The 21,238-nt window shown below is 43.1% G+C and overlaps 1 non-coding gene across 1 annotated transcript; it reads left to right on the forward strand.

The window, feature by feature from the left end:
* Positions 1-729: 729 nt before the first annotated feature.
* Positions 730-801, forward strand: TRNAQ-UUG. The gene has a single exon. It is a non-coding gene; the product is annotated as a tRNA-Gln (tRNA).
* The last annotated feature ends 20,437 nt before the right edge of the window (positions 802-21,238 follow it).

The raw sequence follows: 21,238 nt of genomic DNA on the forward strand, positions 1-21,238 counted from the left end.
CTTGGGGGAAAGGAGTACAAATTGTTTTTTCTGCTGATGATGTCCATTTACCTGTGAAAAAGTACGTCAAGCTTTTTCTAATATTGTGACAAACATGTCTTTCAGGAAATATCTTGTAAAAAGCATGCATTGCTGATTTATAAAAACACATGTCCATTCAGCTGTCAACTTCTTTGCTGATAACATGATTTTTTAGGAAATAGCTTGTAAGAGAGCATGTATTGCTGAGTTTATAAAAAAACATGTCCATTAATAGATGTTCCTTGTTTTTCACTTATTTCAGCTAGAGCTATGTCACATAGTATGGATGACAATTTTACATTGCTAAGCTTTATACCCACATTTAAGCAAACTTTTATTCTAGGCTTTATAAATAGGCTGTGAAAATCAATCTAATGTTAGAGGTATTTTGTAGGAACAAACTTGTTCCCAAGGTATTGTGTAGAATAATCTTCTATGCTGATCATGAAGTAAAACTTTGTACATCTATGCTACAAGCTGTCAGAATTGTATGTGTCATTCGTAATAAAAATGTTATTTATTAGTAACTGTGCTTACAGTAAAATAGTATTGTGCTTCAAAGTATATATTCTCATCAGTGCAACTTGCAAGATTCTGTGTTATAACTAGACTTTGATTTCAACAGTAAACACCCAACAAGACTTTGCGTCTTAAGAATACTTTGGTTTCATCAGCAGCAAGCAGCACCTTCATTATTAGAACTGAGCTGCTTCCATGGTGTAATGGTTAGCACTCTGGACTTTGAATCCAGTAATCTGAGTTCAAATCTCAGTGGAAGCTCTTGATCTTTCAGTTGGGCGGTGCAGTGGTGCAGCGGTTAATGCTGTCACCTCACAGCAAGAGGTTCTCCAGTTCAATTCTCGGCTGGGGTGCCTTCTGTGTGGAGTTTGCATGTTCTCCCTGCATTCACGTGGGTTTCCTCCGGGTACTCTGGTTTCCTCCCACATTCTAAAGACATGCTTCTGGAGCATTTCTCCCCGGGCCTCCGCTGAAAACAGGATCTATGGAACCTAGTCGGACTTTCCTGGTCAATAAATGTAAAATAAATAAATAAATTATCTTTCAGCATATTTACAGCAGAATTCAACACACACTAACAAAAGGTGGAATGACACAAATGTTAGTGCTGGACAAGAATGAAATAATTCCTTTAAATTAGATGCTGATGCAATGACAGACAGAAAGACAGTGGGAGCCTATTCATTACGACATTGAAAGCAATGGTGTATAGCTGGTCAGCAGAGGACAGGATGGCAAGCCTGGCAGACACATAGCAGGTGGAGATCATCAAATTGTGCATCAAGGAGATATATATATACACTGTAAGGAATGCAGCAGGTGAATGCCCTGAGGGTCCTGATAATACACAGTAAGAGCCACATGGACCACTGGATAACAGGAAGTTGTGACAGCACAGACCCCAATGATTGCACAGACCCCTATGATGCAGATGCTACTTTGCCACATAACAGGCCACAGGTAAGAATGTACATAAGAAATTTAAATGCAGCACTGGAGGGCCTACATAGAGGAAGAGGAAGGTCAGGATGCTGGAACTCATTAAGAATACTCTAAGGATATAAACTTACAAAGAAATGGTGAAAGAGCAAGGATGTACACACTAGAGGGAGGGAAGAAGGAACGGACAAGGGGAACATGGCTGGAACTTGTAGAATAATCAAAAAAAACAGGAAAGAGGTGCTGATGAGGGGGTAGTGATGGGGGCAGGTGAACCACGAGGGGGCGACACTGGCAACCAGGATGGAATGGATGCAGGTCATACATAAGAAAGTACTTTTTCCTGCTGAAAGTGATAGAACAATGAAAAGACTACTTGAAAACGCAGTGAAATAGATAGCAAGTGGATGTTTCAAATACAGCAGAAGAGATGGAAGATAAGGAAGGGAAGGATGTCCGTGCAATATAGATGTATAACTAGACAAGCTAAAAGACCAAAGATTTCTGATATAGGCACTTTCCACACATTTGTAATCTGTGTGTCACTGTCCATGACTATATAAAATATGCATTCTGCCTCAGTAAATGTATCATTACCCCAAGCTACCACAATAATCCCTTCAAACCTGTACTTTCCCTTAGTATTCCAATCCCCCAACACTAAAACATGACTTATGAATCTCTCTAATCTCTGTATCTGTCCACTCTACCTTCCAAGTACTATAATAACCAGCATTAGGTATGCTCTCCAAAACTATGCAAACTGCTTTAAGGAAGGTTAGACTAATAACCTGCATAGCGGCAGAATAACCTTTCTTCTGCCTGACATGAAATCATATGAAGTTCTTCCCAGCATCCTTCATTTTTAAAGTCTTCTTTATGCTCCACTTTCCTGACTGTTATCTTTTCCTCCCCAGCTATAATCCCTCCCCCTGTAATCCCCGGCTACAATTTCCCATGTGGCATCTCCCCTTTGATTACATGCTATGAAATGCAGGATAGTGCACTGTGGAACATATACTCCACCATCTCACACATTCAGCTACACAATCAGCCCACAGCACTCATTGTACAATCTCACGGGTCATCCCACAATATCAACAACCATACATTAGCACTTACAAATCATAATGCATGTGACTACCCTGCTCCCCCGATACTGTAGCATACCAGACTTGTTTGGTGTGACTATAACTTCTCTATACTCATCACTAATCATGCCCCTAATTGAGTATAATGCCCCTTTTGGCATGTACTGTACAAAGCATCTGCAGCAATTGGAGAGACCTCAGAGGTTTCTAACAAAGAAGATTAAGGGACTCCAGCATGTGCCTTACACAGACTGACTAAAGTCCCTGTCACTATGCTCAGTATCATATAGACTTCTTAGGGGAGACTTATGCCTGGCTTACAGAGCAATCTCCGACTCAAACCTAATGAATTTGCTGCACATCCTTAAATCAAACGGGACTAGAGCTACCAGTTCCAGGGACCAAAATATGACGTGCAACTTGAAGAAGGATGCGCTGGAGGGAAAGATTTGCCTCCCAGTGACTTCCACATCTTTGGAATAGGTTGCCAATTCATGTGAAGCAGAGTGTCTTTATCACACTGTTCAAAAGGAACCTGGATGAGTGAATGGGGCACCATAAATTCTTACCCATGTCCAGTAGGCAGTCATTAAAAACTACAGTCTTGGGTACTGACTAGTGTATCTATGGTATTACGCTGGAGGGAAAGATTTACCTCCCAGCGACTTCCACATCTTTGGAATAGGCTGCCAATTCATGTGAAGCAGAGTGTCTTTATCACACTGTTCAAAAGGAACCTGGATAAGTGAATGGGGCACCATAAATTTTTACCCATGTCCAGTAGGCAGTCATTAAAAACTACAGTCTTGGCTACTGACTAGTGTATCTATGGTATTACATTGGGATTAAATGGCTAGGCTTAAATGACCTCCGGGTCAATAGACTAGTAACCTCCTATGATCCCTACAATGCACCACTGTTCATGGCATTCTTGTAGTGTCAGCTTTCTGGAAATAAGCACCACTATATGTTTTGGCTCTATTGAGAATCATGGAATCATAATATTATGAAACTTGCTCTATCAAAACTACTTAGTTAATGTTACATATTATCAAATGTAACAAAGGGCAAAAACAACACTTTTGCCAGAGCACAGCTCCTTGTACCCCTTCACCTCATCTCTAAATAAACTAACTTCAAGCTAGCACAATCTTCGGGTTAAGCAGAAACATCTGTATCCCATTTTTCTCCATGTTTATTAATTGTCATTTTGTCAACAAAACATGGGAATCAATGAAACTAGTTTGATCACCATTTCATCACATGTTATGGCAGCCAGCAGGTAATCCTGTCCTTCACAATCCATTTCTCAAATTATCCCAGAACCAATATGAGGCTTTCAGAGAGGTGAATTCATGGTTCATCTCTGTGCCACCTATACAGAAACAGTGTTATGTGGATGAGGTAAGTAAGTTCAAGGTTTACTCAGTGGTCTTTCCTTCTGAAATAGCACTATATAGGCAGGCAACTGCATGGTTCATCTCTTGGGTCCTCCCTTGTCTAAAAGCATTGTGTAGGACAAGTAACTTGTTTACCCCAGAATTGTCTCTTATGTGACAGCATCATGTGGGATGGAAAAGCTAAGTATATGATTCTTCTCAAGGCCCTTCCTTATGTACCAGTAACATGTGGAAAAGGTAACACCATGCTGTACCCCAGGGGGTCCTCTTTTATGTAACAGCATGATAAGGAATAGGTAACATAGTGTGCTTCATCACCAGGGGTCTCCATTTTGTAACAACTCCACAAGGGACAGGTAACAACACTGCTCATCCTGGGAACCTCCCTTGTGTAACAGCACCATGAGGGACAGGTAACAATATGGAACCTCCGGGGCCCTCTCTTGTGTAACAGCACTATGAGGGACAGGTAACAACATGGAACTTCCAAGGCCCTCCCTTGTGTAACAGCACCATGAGGGACAGGTAACAACATGGAACCACCGAGGCCCTCCCTTATGTAACAGCACCATGAGGGACAAGTAACAACATGGAACCTCCGAGGCCCTCCCTTGTGTAACAGCACCATGAGGGACAGGTAACAACATGGGACCTCCGAGGCCCTCCCTTGTGTAACAGCACCATGAGGGACAGGTAACAACATGGGACCTCCGAGGCCCTCCCTTGTGTAACAGCACCATGAGGGACAGGTAACAACATGGGACCTCCGAGGCCCTCCCTTGTGTAACAGCAACATGAAGAACAGGTAACAACATGGCACACCCCAGAGCCCTACCTTGTGTAATAGCACAATGAGGGACAGGTAACATCATGGTTTACCCCTGGTGACCACCTTAAGTTTGTAGTGAGACCTTTCCCCATCACATCCTAGTCACACAACAGTCAATTTCTTTACTCGAGAATCAGGTGCAAAGCCAAAAATAATGGGAAGGCAATGACCCAAAATTATGGACAGTTTTTAAAAATGACTCTTAATTCACTTGCAAAGTTAACAAAACAATAGCTTTTGCATCAACATACATTTTTTGAAATGATATATGGTATAAACATTTAATGTCTAGCATTACTTTTTCTAAAACTAATCCTCAGATATTTACCAAGAAATTAAAAAAAATACGAGGAACAAGGCAAAAGAGAAAGGCTATAAAAGGGATCTTCTGCTAAATCAGGGACAGACGACCAGTATGCCAAGCTACGGTGGGAGCCTAAATGTCAAGCAGCCTTGAGGAACCCTGAAAAACAAGTAACCTTAACCCAAAGAAAGTTGATTAACTCTACAGCTCCATGTGTGCTTAGCATTTTACACTCACAGGTTCATAGTTTCTTAGGAAATTACTAGGTTAACGGCTTAACAGCCCTTATGAGTCAAGCCAACCTAGGGGCAAGAGGATGGCATGGATTTGTGTCTGTGCATTGAGTATCTTATACATTGCCCCTGTCCATAAGTGACACAGGCACTACCCCAGGTGTACCTTTAGATCTTCGGATATGGCTGACCTTCCATCTTGGAAGAGGAACATTTGCACATCTCTATCTCTTTTTATAGTTAAATCTTTCTCTGTATTTGTCCTTTTCAGTTTTCTCTCTTTCTTTTGCTTTCCCTGTTCTCTTTCTTTTGCTTTCCCTGTTCTCTCTTTCTTTCGCTTCCCCATTCTCTCTTTCTTTCACTTTCCCTGTTCTCTCTTTCTTTTGCTTTCCCTGTTCTCTCTTTCTTTTGCTTTCCCTGTTCTCTCTTTCTTTTGCTTTCCCTGTTCCTTCTTCCTTTCGCTTTCCCTGTTCTCTCTTCCTTTCACTTTCCCTGTTTTCTCTTTCTTTTGCTTTCCCTGTTTTCTCTTTCTTTTGCTTTCCCTGTTCTCTCTTTCTTTTGCTTTCCCTGTTCTCTCTTCCTTTCGCTTTCCCTGTTTTCTCTTCCTTTCACTTTCCCTGTTTTCTCTTTCTTTTGCTTTCCGTGTTCTCTCTTTCTTTTGCTTTCCCTATTCTCTCTTTCTTTTGCTTTTCGTGTTCTCTCTTTCTTTTGCTTTCCCTGTTCTCTCTTTCTTTTGCTTTCCCTGTTCTCTTTCTTTTGCTTTCCCTGTTCCTCTATTTTTATCATGTTTCATCTCTCCCAGCTTTTTGGAGGGAAAGGGAGAAGGAACAGAAGATGAGGTGGATGCAGGTGGCTTAAGTCCCTTCAAGACTAACTATGCCCTGCGATCAGTGAGGGCTCAGGACTCAAAGGCAGAGCACTGCTGACACTCTACATTTAGATGGGACACACCTAAACAATAAACACACCTATCATGCGCATCCTGATGGGGTGCACCTTGTGCCCACACCGTGCACATTTTTTAAAGCCTGAAGCTTGCTTTTCCATAACTGGGCCAAAAAGGACACACAACAAAAGACAGCAGCAAGGTAGAGTAAATTAATCAGCAACAATGCAAAGGCTATAGAACATTTTTTTTACAAGAGGACAGGAAAAAAAGTGGAGGTAAAAAAGGGTTTACTTCTAAAGCCAACTCCCAGATGACCAACTTTCAAAATCCCAAGATGAAAATCACAAAAGTGCAGAAACCCAAAAGTCGACTTTTTACTAGGGTAAGTAAATACATGGCCAATTATAAAGGAAACTCATGCCAAGGTAAGTAAAACCCACCTAGGTGAGGGCTGCACCCCACACACACCCCTAACTAAATATGCCAACTCCATCACACTACAGTGAAGAACAGAGCATGTTGACCAAGTGTCCTTCTCTTCACTGTTCCAAGCATTAATTACATTATAGATTGCCTGCCAAGGGTAGCCTGATGTCTGGCCAGCACACCAAAACCCTACGTTGCTCCAAGGTATGCCGCACATCACACTTATGCTCCCCACACAGCACAGCAAACAAAAGTGACGTTAGGATGTACCATCTTCAAATGTGACAGCCCCAGTAAGAACGTCAGTCCAAGGAAAAAAAAGAAGAGGTAACCACTACATCCAGAAGACAAATAGACCAGGGGCAGGAGGCAGGGAGTGAAAACTGCAAAAGTGAAGAAAAGGACATCTTCTACCATTATTGTAAGATTTTACACAACTGTACTATGTCCTTCCATTTCACTGTTGCAGTATTCACTACATTAGGGAGATTGCCAAAGCTCAAGAAGAAACTTGGGAGGAGGAAGGACCAGCAGAGCCCTCTAGGAAGCCATGAAGGATGGCCCTAGCAAAACCAGCTCTAGCTCTGGAGATTCCATCCAACTTGTAGTGTTTGGTTCTCACCAACATGGGCAACTGCCGCACCACTCCTATAATATGTTCTTCCCTGGTGAGATTAGATCATCGGTTTGACTCATTTGAAGTTTCTATCCCACCCAACCCACCCCCAGCTGTAACCAGGATAAAAAACTTCTCAAAAGCTGATTACAACCTCCTAAGGGAGGGTATCAGTAGCTTCACACCACCGCACCCTTCAGAGGATTCAGACAACTATGCTGAACAGTACACCAATGTAGTATACAAGCACCTGTACAACTTCATGGACTCAGCCATACCCAACAGAATTAAAACCCGCTCCTCAAGGAAACACAAACCTGTCTGGTGGACATCCTCTATCAATAAGCGTTACAACAAAAGGAAGAGACTGTTGTCTAAAGGTAAAAAGGAACAAATTCCATATTGGAAAATCTCCTCCATCAGCCTCAACAAGCAAATTAGATTATTAGTGAAAATCTCCAAAGCCAAAGCCAATTATGAATTGAAACTAGCCTCTGAAACAAAGGAAAACCACAAAGCCTTCTTCAGTTATGCCAAGAACCTCCAAGGGAAAGTCTAGGTTTGTTCTGAATTAGTACTTAACGGTACCACTTACACTGATCCTGTTGACTTAGCTAACCTCTTAGCAGATAGGTTCAGTGCAAACTTCACTCCCCTACCCCCCCAAAGGCCTATTCAACATCCCCGATACTTGTCCTGCACCTCACATCTCTAAAGATCAAGTATTAAAAGCTCTGTCCAAGGCAAAGAACACAGCTTCTATGGGACCTGATAGTATCTCAGGCTGTATTCTGCACCATCTCCAGCAAGAACTAGCTTTGCCATTGAGCACCCTATTCAACCACAGCCTAAGTACAGGCTTCATTCCAGCAATGTGGAGAACTGCCATTGTCATCCCCTTGCACAAAGGTGGTGTCACTACTGACCCTGGAAACTATCTCCCCTTTAGCTTGACAAGTTTGATCTCTAAAGCCATGGAGCATATTATTATGGATCTCATAAACAAGGACATAGGCGATCTCCAAGCACTTAACCCCACCTAGTTTGGATTTATCAAGGGCAGATCTTGCCTGTTGAACCTGGTTGACTTCTTTGAGACTAAGGCCCTGGATGAGGGAAATTCAGTACATAAAGCTTACCTTGACTTGGCCAAGGCCTTTGACATAATCCCCCACTCAAGCATCATTGAAACGCTAACAAAACTTGACATAAATCCCTTTCTCATCAGGTGGGTGGCTGACTGGCTCACCAATAGGACCCACAAGGTCAAAATAGGTACCTCCACCTCCAACAGCAGACCTGTCACTTGTGGTGTTCCCCAGGGATCTGTCTTGGGACGCCTACTGTTTGGCATCTACGTCTCACAGGTCCAGGCAAAGACAAAAGGCCTGTGGCTGACCAAGTTTGTGGATGACTGTAAGTTGAGTGCTGTCATTGACTCCCCAAACAATGTTAACATACTGCAAGAGAGTCTCACAGCAACAAATGACTGGTGCGAAAGTCATGGCCTTAAGTTAAACACAAAAAATGTATTATCATACCATTTGGCAAAAACACGGCCCATACTGATTACCACATCAATGGCAACCCCCAGGTACACAACCTGTTGTGACAGACCTGGGTACTCAGGTTGACAACAATCTCACATTCGACCACCATGTAGCGGAAGTGGTCAGAAAAGCCTTTTAGCTGGTTCAGCTCATAAGTAAAGGCACTGAATCCAGAAAAAACTAGGTTATTACCTGTTTGTACTCATCCCTTATTAGACCTATAATTGAGTATAATGCCCCGTTTAGTATGTACCTCTCCAAACACCTGCACCAACTGGAAAGACCACAGAAATACTTCACAAAAAGAATCCATGCCTTCCAACACCTATTCTATGTGGACAGGCTCAAATCACTATCACTGTACTCGGTATCATACAGATTGCTCAGGGGTGATCTATGTCTTGACTACAAGACAGTCTCAGACCTGCCCTACTAGAGATGCTCCACATCCATAAGTCTAACTCCTCATGCATTACCCAATCGAAAGGCCTAAATCTAATATGCAACATCAACAAAACCTGCTGGACAGACAGGTTTGTCTTCCAGAGGCTGCCCCGTCTCTGGAATAGACTTCCCATAAGTGTCAGAGTACCTTGCTGATCCTCTTCAAGTGCAACTTTGATTTGTGGATGGAAAACCACACATTTGTCCCAGAGGTTCCACCTGTGTTCCTCACTGACAGGGGTGACAGGTGCTGACTGAGGTTTCTTTTTGGGGATAAACTCTTGGCTAAGCTTGTAAGGGCCCCAAGGCCATTAGCATAGTAATCTCCTATGATCCTATGCACAGAAGTCCAAGTAAATGCCTCAAGAACTGAGTTAGTATCCAAACCCTTGAGAAAAGCACCAAAAGAAACCACTGCTCTAGTAGAATGAGCTTTAACAGAACAAGGAAGGCTCTTACCATGAGAAGAATAACAAAAAGAAATAGCTTTTGAGATCCAAGAAGAAACAGTTTGTTTGGACACAGCTAATCCTAAGGAGGACCTAGAATGAAAGGAAACAAAGAGCTGATCCGATTTCCTAATAGTCTTAGTCTTATCCAAATAAAATCCGAGTTGTCGATGTACATCCAAAGTGTGCAGTACACTCTCACTGGCAGACTGCGGAGAAGGGAAAAAAGTGGGCAAATGAATAGACTGATTAAGGGACAACTCATTCACCATCTTGGGCTTAAAAGTAGGATTAGTACACAAGGACACCCTGACCTTATGAAGCACCAAAAAATAGGACAAGCCATAAGGGCTTGAAATTCAGACACTCGTCTGACAGAGGTAAGGGCTAACAAAAGAACAGTCCCAGAATGCATATCATTTGTTTCACAGCCCAACATCTCAGACAACATAAACTGTATCAACTGAATGGCAGACCCAGTGTTTAAATTCTGCACTATACAAACTAAAATATCGAAATATTTTTATTGCTAACAGGTATTAGTTTATTTTTCTCATGCTACAATAAAATAGCAGTAAACATACTGCAAGTATTACAATACCCTCAAACAAGGGAGCCCGCAGGCAGGTGCAAGGGGGTGCACTTGCACCCCCCTGGAATTGGCTGGCCAGGAGATTAATTTACTCCTACTTCAAAAAAAAAAAAAACAATTTTAAAGGTGTTCTTCTTTAAGAATAAGAATTCTTTAAGAATCCAAATCCACAAAAGAGGGCGAGAGAGAGACTTTAAACAATAACATACATTTAATCTCACTGTTTGATCATAATATTTCCCAGCTAAGAAAACCTGGATTTCAAGATCTGAAAACATTTGTATTTAAATTTTTTTAAAAATTTAGTAAATAGTATTTTTTGGAACTCTGTGCCACCACCTTCTTTGTAAGGCAATGAAATCATTACATAGTTGGCTATGGTTTACTGCAGATGCTCATGTTTTAGACAATCAGATGAAGAATACGTTTTGGAGGTTTCTATGTAAATAAAACGGCAACAGACTACCACATCACTGATTAACTGGAGGAAATCAGGAACAAACAGTTCTGCAATAGTAAACAGCTCCTTAGGTTACTGTGTAAGGGAATAACTTTTATGGGAAAAGGAATGACCACTTAAAGATGAAGCCAAAGGATCAGCCACTTACAAAAACTGGTGTGTTTTCAGCAATGCTTTCATTCACTTAAAAAAAAAAATCTCACTTAAAAAAAATCTCACACACACACAATAATCACATACCTCAACTAGGTAACGCAAATCTGTTTCATGCAGCAATGACTAATAACATAAAAAATACCCCTCCCCATTAAAAAGAAAAAAGGATATTTAGAAAAGATACTATAAGAACTGCATAGAGGGAGAAGGGTAGTGCATGCTTCTGTGCAATGTTTAAACTGTAGGTTTAAGCTAAAGATACTAAAAATTCTTCCTTCATTTTTTTCCAAAATAAAACCATATGAAACTGAGAAAACAACAGTACTATAAACCTTTGCAAGTCAGAAAGGGTTAAGGAAGAGCAGGGGTGAGGAAGAAGAAGATAGAAAGAGAGAGACCAAGGGTTGCCTAATGAATTCTGCTATTTGCCACTTGCATGTTCAAGAGATCTGAAATATAAAGGCAAACACAGAGCATGACAGACTGACCCCGGGATTCAAGAACCTCAGCGCAAGAACGGTTTTAGCCTTGCGCCAAGCGTCCTCACTACAGATGGTGTAGCAGCGCCATATGAATATGTGCCTCTTTACTCATCCCTCATCAGGCCCATAATCGAGTACAATGCCCCTTTTGGGATGTACCTTACCAAACACCTGCAGCAGCTGGAAAGACCCCAAAAGTACCTCACCAAGAGGATCAAAGGGCTCAAACAGATGCCATATGCTGCCCGGTTAAAGAAACTCTAGCTCTACTCAGTGGCATACCGCCTGTTCAGAGGCGATCTGTGCCTGACGTATAAAGCCATGTCCAACCCGCAATTAATGGACATGCTGCACCTCAGAAAATCCAAATCCCATCGAGCTACACGCTCGAGAGACTTGAACCTCAGCACTGAAATAAATAGGACATGCTGGAGGGACAGATTCATAACCCAGAGGCTCCCTTCACTCTGGAATAAAATCCCAGTCCAGGTTAGGCAGAGTCCCTCATTGACTCTCTTCAAGAGGAATCTTGATGAGTGGATGGGAGATCGTAGGTATACCCCGGGTATCACTTCTGTGTCACTGTTAGACAGAGGCACAGTATACTAACTTCGAAAAAGGGCATAGCAAAATTAATTTAAAATGGGTGGCGAAAGCCAAACATACTCTGGCTAGGCTTATAAATGCCCTAGGGCAGATAGCCTAGTATGAACCTATGAACCTATGAACCTATGTATGAGGGCGCACCGCTGCACCCTCAACGTGCACAGGAAATGTGTGCGAGTGCAGGGGGCATGTACAAGTGCTCTACGGAGGCGTAAACATGCCCGGACAGTTGCATAACCTATTATGCCTACTAGTAGAGCCCGCCTCTAATAGTAAGTCAGTAACTCAGTGTCCGTGGATACCAAACTGTATGCTAAGTATACAAGAGTGTCCACGAACAGTGAAATAAAATCGAAGTAGTAAACACACAAGCACGTAGTGGAATGTTGAGCCCTGTCCCTAGAACTTTCACAATTAGATTCCCTGTGTCCCTATTATACATTTGAATTGCTTTAATATCGAAGGTGTAAGCAAAGTGCAGCGTGTTTGCACGTTGCTGCCCTCCGCCGAGGGTAGCTTACACATCAAAATCATTCAAATAGAGAAAAACATGCAGAATCAATGTAAATGTTAATAGTGTAGTGTTTAGAGCATCTGCCTAATGAACAGACATTCACGGTTTGAGCCCAACAATAGCACATATCATTTTCCATGTGGAATGAATGTCGTTTTGCTGTAAAATAAGAGTATCGCATGAGATGTTTAACTAAATATCATTCAAGCAAAGTGGCACTGTCATAATGAATAAGGCACTAATAAGCAGGTGTAAGCACAAACAAGCAGCAGTAAACATATACAAGTACCAGTAAGCAAGTCTGAGTATGCTTGCATGGGTCTAAGCAGTGCCCAGCATAAGATATGTATATAAGTATTTACAGATATATGATATATATATCTATGAAGAAAGAACAACGTAACAATAAAGCATACAAAAGGAATGAGAAGGGAATCAACAGCAACCCCAGTACTATATAGCGCTGTCAGCGTATGTCATATCGAGCTGGTCAGGAGTGAGTACAGGCAGGATATTACCAGTGGGAGTAACATTGTTGATTTGCTAAGTCTACTTTACACACAAAGGGTAGTCCCTGGTGGGACTACCCAAAATTTGATAGGTTATTTGGCCATCCGACCATTACACAAGCAATGGCAGGTATGTTCAAGGACTAAATGGTGGGAGAGCCTGAGAATACATGGGTTGGGACAACATACGTGTAGGGCCCCTAACGCTTGGGAGAGGGCAATGTGTGGAGGTGTGTCATGGCTAGGATAGCAACTGGGCAATGGATGGTATGCGCATATGTTGAACTCAGGATGGTGGAGGAACTATGGGTATGAAAGTATGGAGCCAGGCGTGCCAGGGTTGGATGGCTGGTTCTAATTGGACCACCCCATGGAAGTCAGCGAGTTCGTTATGAGTATATATGCATACACGCATGCAGACATCTATATGTAGAAGTACATTCTCTGTAACACATTCATTCCATTTGCAGACATAAATAACATGAATGTGCCCTTACAAACCTCGACAGTAGACAGAATAATAGGTTGCACATAAGAGGGAAGGGACTTAACTGCTAAAAAGCAGATGTGTGTACAATGTCCGAAGTCAGTGCTGTGCTGAAAAAAATTAAATGTGAGGACTTTCCCACACATGTAATCATTCCTGTGATCTGCCTGCTACGGCAACGCCAATTACTAAACAGGTCGATTTGTAAAAGAAATACACCGAACACGTACATAATTAGGCTCTCATGTGTAACGTGTGCATTACCACATAGTCATACTTATTAATTTATTATAGTGTCATATTAATGGGAACAAGGATGTAATGAAGTATAGAGTCTAATCTTGACATAAAGACATGTGTGTCCCATGTGGGACAACCCAAAAATTGCGAATATTGTCCTTTTGGTCGCTCATATCACCAATATTTGTGGACTAAAAGTTTGGGAGTTCTGAGGATACGTGGAGTGAGTCAACCGATGGGATGGGTCTATAGGAGTAGGGAGTGGCCAATGTGTAGTGGTGTGGATACACCACAAATCCAACTAGAGAATGGATCACTGCAGTGTTAGGGAGGCACTGGGGTGGGTGTTTGGGGAACCAGGAGCCATGGGTATATGGGTATATATGCAAATAAAGCAGCACAGCAATAGTGTATTGGTTAGAGCAACCGCCTAACGAACAGACATTCCCATTCTAAATCCCACTGCATCACATACCATTTACCATCGGTAATCTGTACATGAACATATTGTGACATCTGTCTGCTGTATAACCTGCAAAATAACAATTAAAAGTGAACTGGAGTGAAATGTCAGTGTCATAATGAATAAGGCACTAGTAAGCAGGTTTAAGCATATATAAACACCAGTAAGTCTGTGTCAGTGCGTTTGCAAGGGTTATGCATTGCTTTACACACACGCACATATATATCTATCTATATATATATATATATATATATATATATATATATATATATATATATAGTTGCAGACATATATATATATATATATATATATATATATATATATATATATATATATATATATATATATATGTGCGTGTGTGTGTTTGTGCGCGTAGATATACACAGATATACAGATATGACAGGAAACAGCACACAAGAATGACATATGTTCACAAGCTATGCCAATGGAAGTGAGGGGCCCAAGCAAGAAACATGAAACACATAGCATGACCTTCCACCCCCCCCCAAGCCGGACATGGGAAACACACACACAAATCCGCAAACAATGTAAATAGTCCACTGCTCCCCAGACCACAGGCAGGATACAACCGGGGGGGGGTACACAGTGCACCCGTGAAATCTAATCTTGGAACACAGACAGGAGCGTCCCTTGCGGAACATCCCAAGAATTGACAAGACCAAAAGAAGGTGATACACCGACCATTCTGGCTGGGGTGTAGACATACCCGGAATACAAGTGTGGGAAAGCCTGATGACCCATGGGTCGAGACAATTTTATGACATGGGTCCCGTGAAGTGGAGAGTGCGCAGCATGTAGTGGTATGTTCAGGACCGACCAGGACCCAGAGTAAGGATGGGTGCTGTAGAGGAGGTGCGGGTGGGGGAAACTATGGGTAGCTACTTATGGGTCTAGGTGTGCAGGTGTTGGCTGATGTGGGCCTATATGGACAGCCCCAGGGATGTAAGCAAATGTGTTCATTGGGCAGAGGCGTCGCCCAACAAGCAGCCACACCCACTATGAGTCCCACTGCAGCAAAGTGTAATCTATATGGCAAGGAACAGAATAACCAGATGTAGATGTATATAAGTAGAGGTCTGTGTGTGTATATCTATCCATAGTGACACAGAGATAAGCCTCTCCTTCTCAGTAGTACAAATGTATACATACAGAGACAGAATACAGATACATACCTACATATAAATATATACATATGCAGACACCCATAGACCCATATATTGTTGGAGATATATATATATACATGTATGCATCATATATATACAGATATATCTGTATATAGTAATTATATTTATATATATATGTGTGTGTGTGTGTGTGTGTGTGTGTGTGTGTGTGTGAGAGAGAGAGACTGTAAATATACACATGTATATAGCTAGGATATAATACAGCAGTTACGAATTATATATGCTCACAGGCCGTGCATATGGGGGTGAGGGGTCCAATGAACAAACGTGTAACACATAGCAGCAACCCCCCCCACCCCCTCAGCTAGACCGGTGAGACATACAGACATACAATAAAAGTAAACACACCGCTGCTTCCCAGACCACCGGCAGGATACTACCAGTGGGAGAGACCCTGCCAGGTCTAATCTTGAAACATAGACATCGATGTCCCTTGTGGGACACCCAAAAATTAATGATCATCGGAGTCAGTCCCAGTAATGATTCATCAAACCAGGCTGTAGATGAACACGGACCAGTAGGTTGTGCAAGCCTGATAACCCATGGGTCGACACAACGTACGACATGTGTCCTAACACGCGGAGAGTGGGCAATGTGTAGTGATGTGTTTATACTCCACATGCACCCACAGTAAGGATGAGTGGTACAGAGGAGGGGCAGGTGGAGGAACTATGGATATGCAATTATGGGCCTAGGCATGCAGGTGTTGACTGGCGCAGTTGTATTAGGACCACCCCGGGGATGTAAGTAATATTCCAAAATGGGCATAGCTGATGCCCATACCTCTCAACCCCTAAGAGCAAATCCACTGGACAGGACAAACCATTGGGGGAACAAATAGGGACCATACCTCTGAACTGTCCCCGATTTCCAGGGACGTCCCTGATTTTGACTCAAATTCTAACTCTGTCCCACTTAATTCCTCCTAAACTAGTGACTTTTGGAGGAAAGGTGGTGAATTACATGTAATGAATAATTACAACAATTAAGAGTTATAAACATCATTTACCTCAGAAAATGTGTATGAATTCATAGGCTCTGAGTCTGTCAATGTGTCAGGTTAATAGCACTAATAATTTAAATGTGTCCCTGATGTTGTTATGACGTGTCCCTGATTCAGTTTATATTTGTCCCCAATCATTTGAGAGGTCTGATAGGGACAAAAAGCACATATTCCACTTACACCCTTAGAAAGATGATAGAATATTAGGTATGCAAGTAGCATGACTCGGCTGAAGGATGTGGGTTCCAAAACCCAATTACTTGTTTGCATTGAAGAGTGTCAGTTCCCATGTATTAGCCAGACAGGTGCAGAATGTAAGAGGAACACGCCAGTAATATGAATCAAACTCTGGACAGGCCGTGGATTCCGTACAGTCAAATGGCATGCTTTCGCCTAATGGGCAGCCATTCCCGATACTGTAGGCATGTAATCCAATGTAATAGGCATCACAAGGTAATATCATAGTCCTCACTCCCACCTAGGGGTGTGAGTGTCAGATGCAAACACCAAATGCAGTGCATTTGCAAGTGCGGGAGCAAGCGGGTATAAGCCTGTTTGGCCGCCAGTATGCAAGTATTACACTGGTGAAGCAATGTAGAGGCAAACTGAGTGTAAGAAACTGTAAACGAAGGTTAGCATTGCTTAGCTCAGCGAAAACCCATGCACACCTGCTCACAACTGCTTTAATGTGCCTTAATCACTCTGTATCCAACGGCCTTGTTCTGCCCAGCAACAAAATAAATGGCCTCTGGAAGGCTTGAAACCAGGACCCTGCACACACAGCTAATGTGATTTACCACTAAGCCATGGCAGATATACAGACATTGGATGTTATCACAAACATATCATCCAGCACAGTCATTCAACAGTATAGGAAATGTATTCCATCATGTAGATGTATGTGTGTGTGTTTATGTCCAGATATATCATCATGAAAAAGGTAAATGGAGTAACCATAGAGGGACCGATAGTGTTGTGTGTACAATGGGGTCATCTGCATCACATGTACCTGGAACCTTTAGGAGTCATGTGCATACCAGGATCGTGTGCCTGAGAGACAGGGGTGAGGACAACTGGAGTATGTTGTGATGCATATTAAAAGGGTTACATGTGTCCAGTGGACACGTGTGAAATGGACAGCTATGTATGGGGCAAATGTTGTTCTAGGAACTGATTGGCCTTTTGTTTCCGTAGGGTGAGAGTGGGATGTGGGGGAAGGAGAGTAGGTATGCTCATGGAGGATAGGTTGGGTAGGATGACAGACAAGACAGCAAACACGGTCGGTATATGACACATGTGGGGGGATACACCTTGGACAGGGAGGGGTGTTCGGCAGTCACAAGCCCATGAGCTCCCAGATGGAAACAGTGGGACGGAGGTCCCCAGCCATGGGCAGCCACCACTGCACCAAAACAGCCACAAAGGTGGCAGTGCTGGGGGCTGTCTAGGAGGGGCAGGCTCACCCTGTAAATGTGACACTCCGCCCTTGAGCTGGTGTATCTGGCCTCAAAACCCCTTATTGAGCCACTACACACCACGTCCGGGACTGTACGACAGCAGACAAGTTCCTGTCTGGACCTGCTCCCGGGGGGACAAGCCCCATCCACAGTGGCAGTTCCACCAGAAGGTGATGCAGAGCCAACAGAGGTGGAGGTCCAAGGCTGGGCCCCAGATGTGCTGGTGCCCAATGCCATGGCCAGCTGAAGTGGGACAGGAGGTTCTGTCGGGACCTCCAAACCCATACAGTCCATGGTGTTGCAGTTTTAACACAGATATGGCTTAGTAATAGTCAACAGCATTCAAGATTACTTATAACAGTATGCATAGATATGACCATCAACCCAACACAACAGATGGTATAAATTTGCAGAGGGAGCACAATACATGCATATATACTGCATGACATCTGTACAAAGTGTAGAAGACTTGTGACTGCAGGTATGAACAGTGGCCCATTATTGGTATGTCACTGACAACCCCAGACAGTGACTGTCATACCACTGTTTCATGTGACATATGTCCAATCAGGGATGCGATGGCAGTAACTCTCATCCTATCACCATGTACTGACTGCAATCCTCACACTATGCTCCTGCAATTCACAGATGTGTGTTCAGTGAGTAAAACAGGAAACAAATGGTTCCACACACTGACCAGTCCACAGATGGCCCTACAGATGGGGGTTCACTCACAAACAGAGCACTGTCTTGTCAAGTTTTAAAACATGCATAATAGCCATTACCACACACAACTTGTTAAACTGGCTGTAGTCTCAATGAAGAATAGCTACACTTACATGCTGTAGTCATGTCTGGCACATCACCCTCTATGCTATTTTCCACTGTGTATGTTGTTTGAGGAACATCCAGATATCATCTGTGATGTCGTTTACCAAAAAACAGATCCAGGTTCCACTCACAGCGACTGTCATGGGGAAATACCAACATGATGTTCCTAGATATTGTACTGTGTTTCCATGTGATTGGCTATGGGAACATCATCACAGCTGTTCCACATGCAATCAGCTAGAGGAGGACTGCAATAGGTGCAGAGGCCATCACCTGATCATGACCATCACTTACAAAACACAAGCTGCTGCTGAGCAGATGTACAACTCCACATCCACCAGAATGTGTATGGGAGGGACAGACAGAGGCAAAGTACATCAGAGAAGGGCTTGGAGACTAAAATCTAAGCATCGTCTGTCACACACCTACCAGTACAGGGGTTCAAACCCCTGACTGACTAGTCATTACTATTACAAGTGCATGCAGTCCCTCCATGTGCCACAAAGTTGACATGTTGGTGTGCTGTAAGAACATATATGTGTGCTGCTGAGCAACATCTGAAACAGAGATATAGTAGACATACATTAGGTGTAGCACACATGGCTGTCCACATGAATGGATGTCATTGTCAACACAACCACACTTTCTAATGGACACACACTGACACACTTTGCCAGGCCCACAAATACACTTCCTAACTACTTAGTTTGCCACATTGCAGTAATGCACAGATACTACATGCACCACAGGGGATATCCGGAGGTTCTATGGGCTAGGGCATGTGAACATATCTGACATCAGTCGGTATGCCAGTGGGAGTTATACTGGGTGTGACTGTGGTTGGGAGCATCATACCCCACAAGCAGACACAAGGTGCAAGTACTGACATGCATGTGTGCATTGCTTCATGGGTGTGTAGTGGTTGGCTGTGTAAGATGGCTGTACAAGGCTGGGTGAGGGGTAATCCTTGGCATCACGCAACCCGACAATGGTGTGCAGTGTGGTACAGGAGTGTAGTGTCTGCAATGTCCCACACAGATGGGTATTGTATGAACTGTCCTGACATCCTAGTTACCATTGTGTATGGCCATTAATTTGCAATGCATCCCATGTCTGTGTTTGATAGTCCTTGACATGGACATTGCCTGGGATGTGCACGTCCCACAATAATGTACAGTGACATGTACAAGTGTACCTGGTTTGGCCGGCACATGTTGTGTACACAGACGGTTATCCTCAGATATGCCAATACTGGCCTGGTGTGGCAGGACATTTTTATAGACAGCAGGTTGACCCTGCAGCTGCACTGATAGAATGATACAGGTATTCCCTGGTGTCAGTGACATCAGTTCATACAGGGCACATGTGTAAGGCATTGTATGGCCTCTGAGGATCACATTTGATGGCACCACATATGTTGCAGGCATCCAGTGGGGAACATAGTGAAGGCACATTGTCCACAATTATGTGCCTATTGTACTGCTGGACATGGTGCCATGCCCTCTGCAGCCCACTGCAATCACACCATGCCTACTATCTGTCATCAATGTGCAGGGTACTAGCAACATAGCGGGATATTCTAGGCAAGTGTGTTTGTGTATGACACATGGGTTCAGAACATATTCTGGATAATAGTAGGGTTACATACTTTGTTCACCAGGCCTTTTGCCAGATGTAGGGGTATGGCTTGTCAACAAAGTCTCTTGGCTGACTGACATCTCTACTCCTCGTGAGGTGGACATTGTGACATATAATACAGACACCATATAGGAAAACTACAAAATCCGCTTCTCAACATGTCCAGTGGTTAGACACTCACAGCCACCTCCACACAGGCTCTGACTGTCAAACACACACACACACACACACACACACACACACACACACACACACACACACACACACCTGCCATGTCTTGGAATAGAACCCCTACCCAACTAGTTTATCACACTACAGCATTACGCAGTTACAGCATGCGCTACGGAGATTACTGGGTTACAGCAGTCCCAGAGGTGTATTACTAGGTGGGTGACAACAGCAGGATTGCCAAAGGTGAGTATGTGAATTGTAAAGAGTGTGCATACTCTAAAAGCATTGTTTCTTTCACAGGCAGACAGACACAGACACACACACACACACACACAGTTGGCCTGTCTGGGATTAGAACACCTACCAAACTAGTTTAACACATTACAGCATTACACAGTTACAGCATGTGCCATGGAAATTACTGGGTTACAGCAGTCCCAAAGGTGTATTCGTAGGTGGGTGACATCAGCAGGATTGCCAAAGAAGGGCATTTCAAGTGTACTGCGAGTTGTACATTTCTGTTACCTGCATATACCCGCTGCTTACTGTCATGAAAACACATTTACACCTGCTTACAACTGCTTAAAAGTTTTTTATGCAGTCCTAATTGACAGTATCAACAAGGCTTGCAGGTCTTGAACTCTGGACCATGCACAGTGAGGTCACTGGACATACCACTAAGCCATCTGGATTTTATACATGTTGCATGGAGTC

The sequence above is a fragment of the Protopterus annectens genome, chromosome 3.part1, assembly GCF_019279795.1.
Source record: "Protopterus annectens isolate FY-2018-M chromosome 3.part1, PAN1.0, whole genome shotgun sequence".
In the NCBI taxonomy this organism is placed as follows: Eukaryota; Metazoa; Chordata; order Ceratodontiformes; family Protopteridae; genus Protopterus; species Protopterus annectens.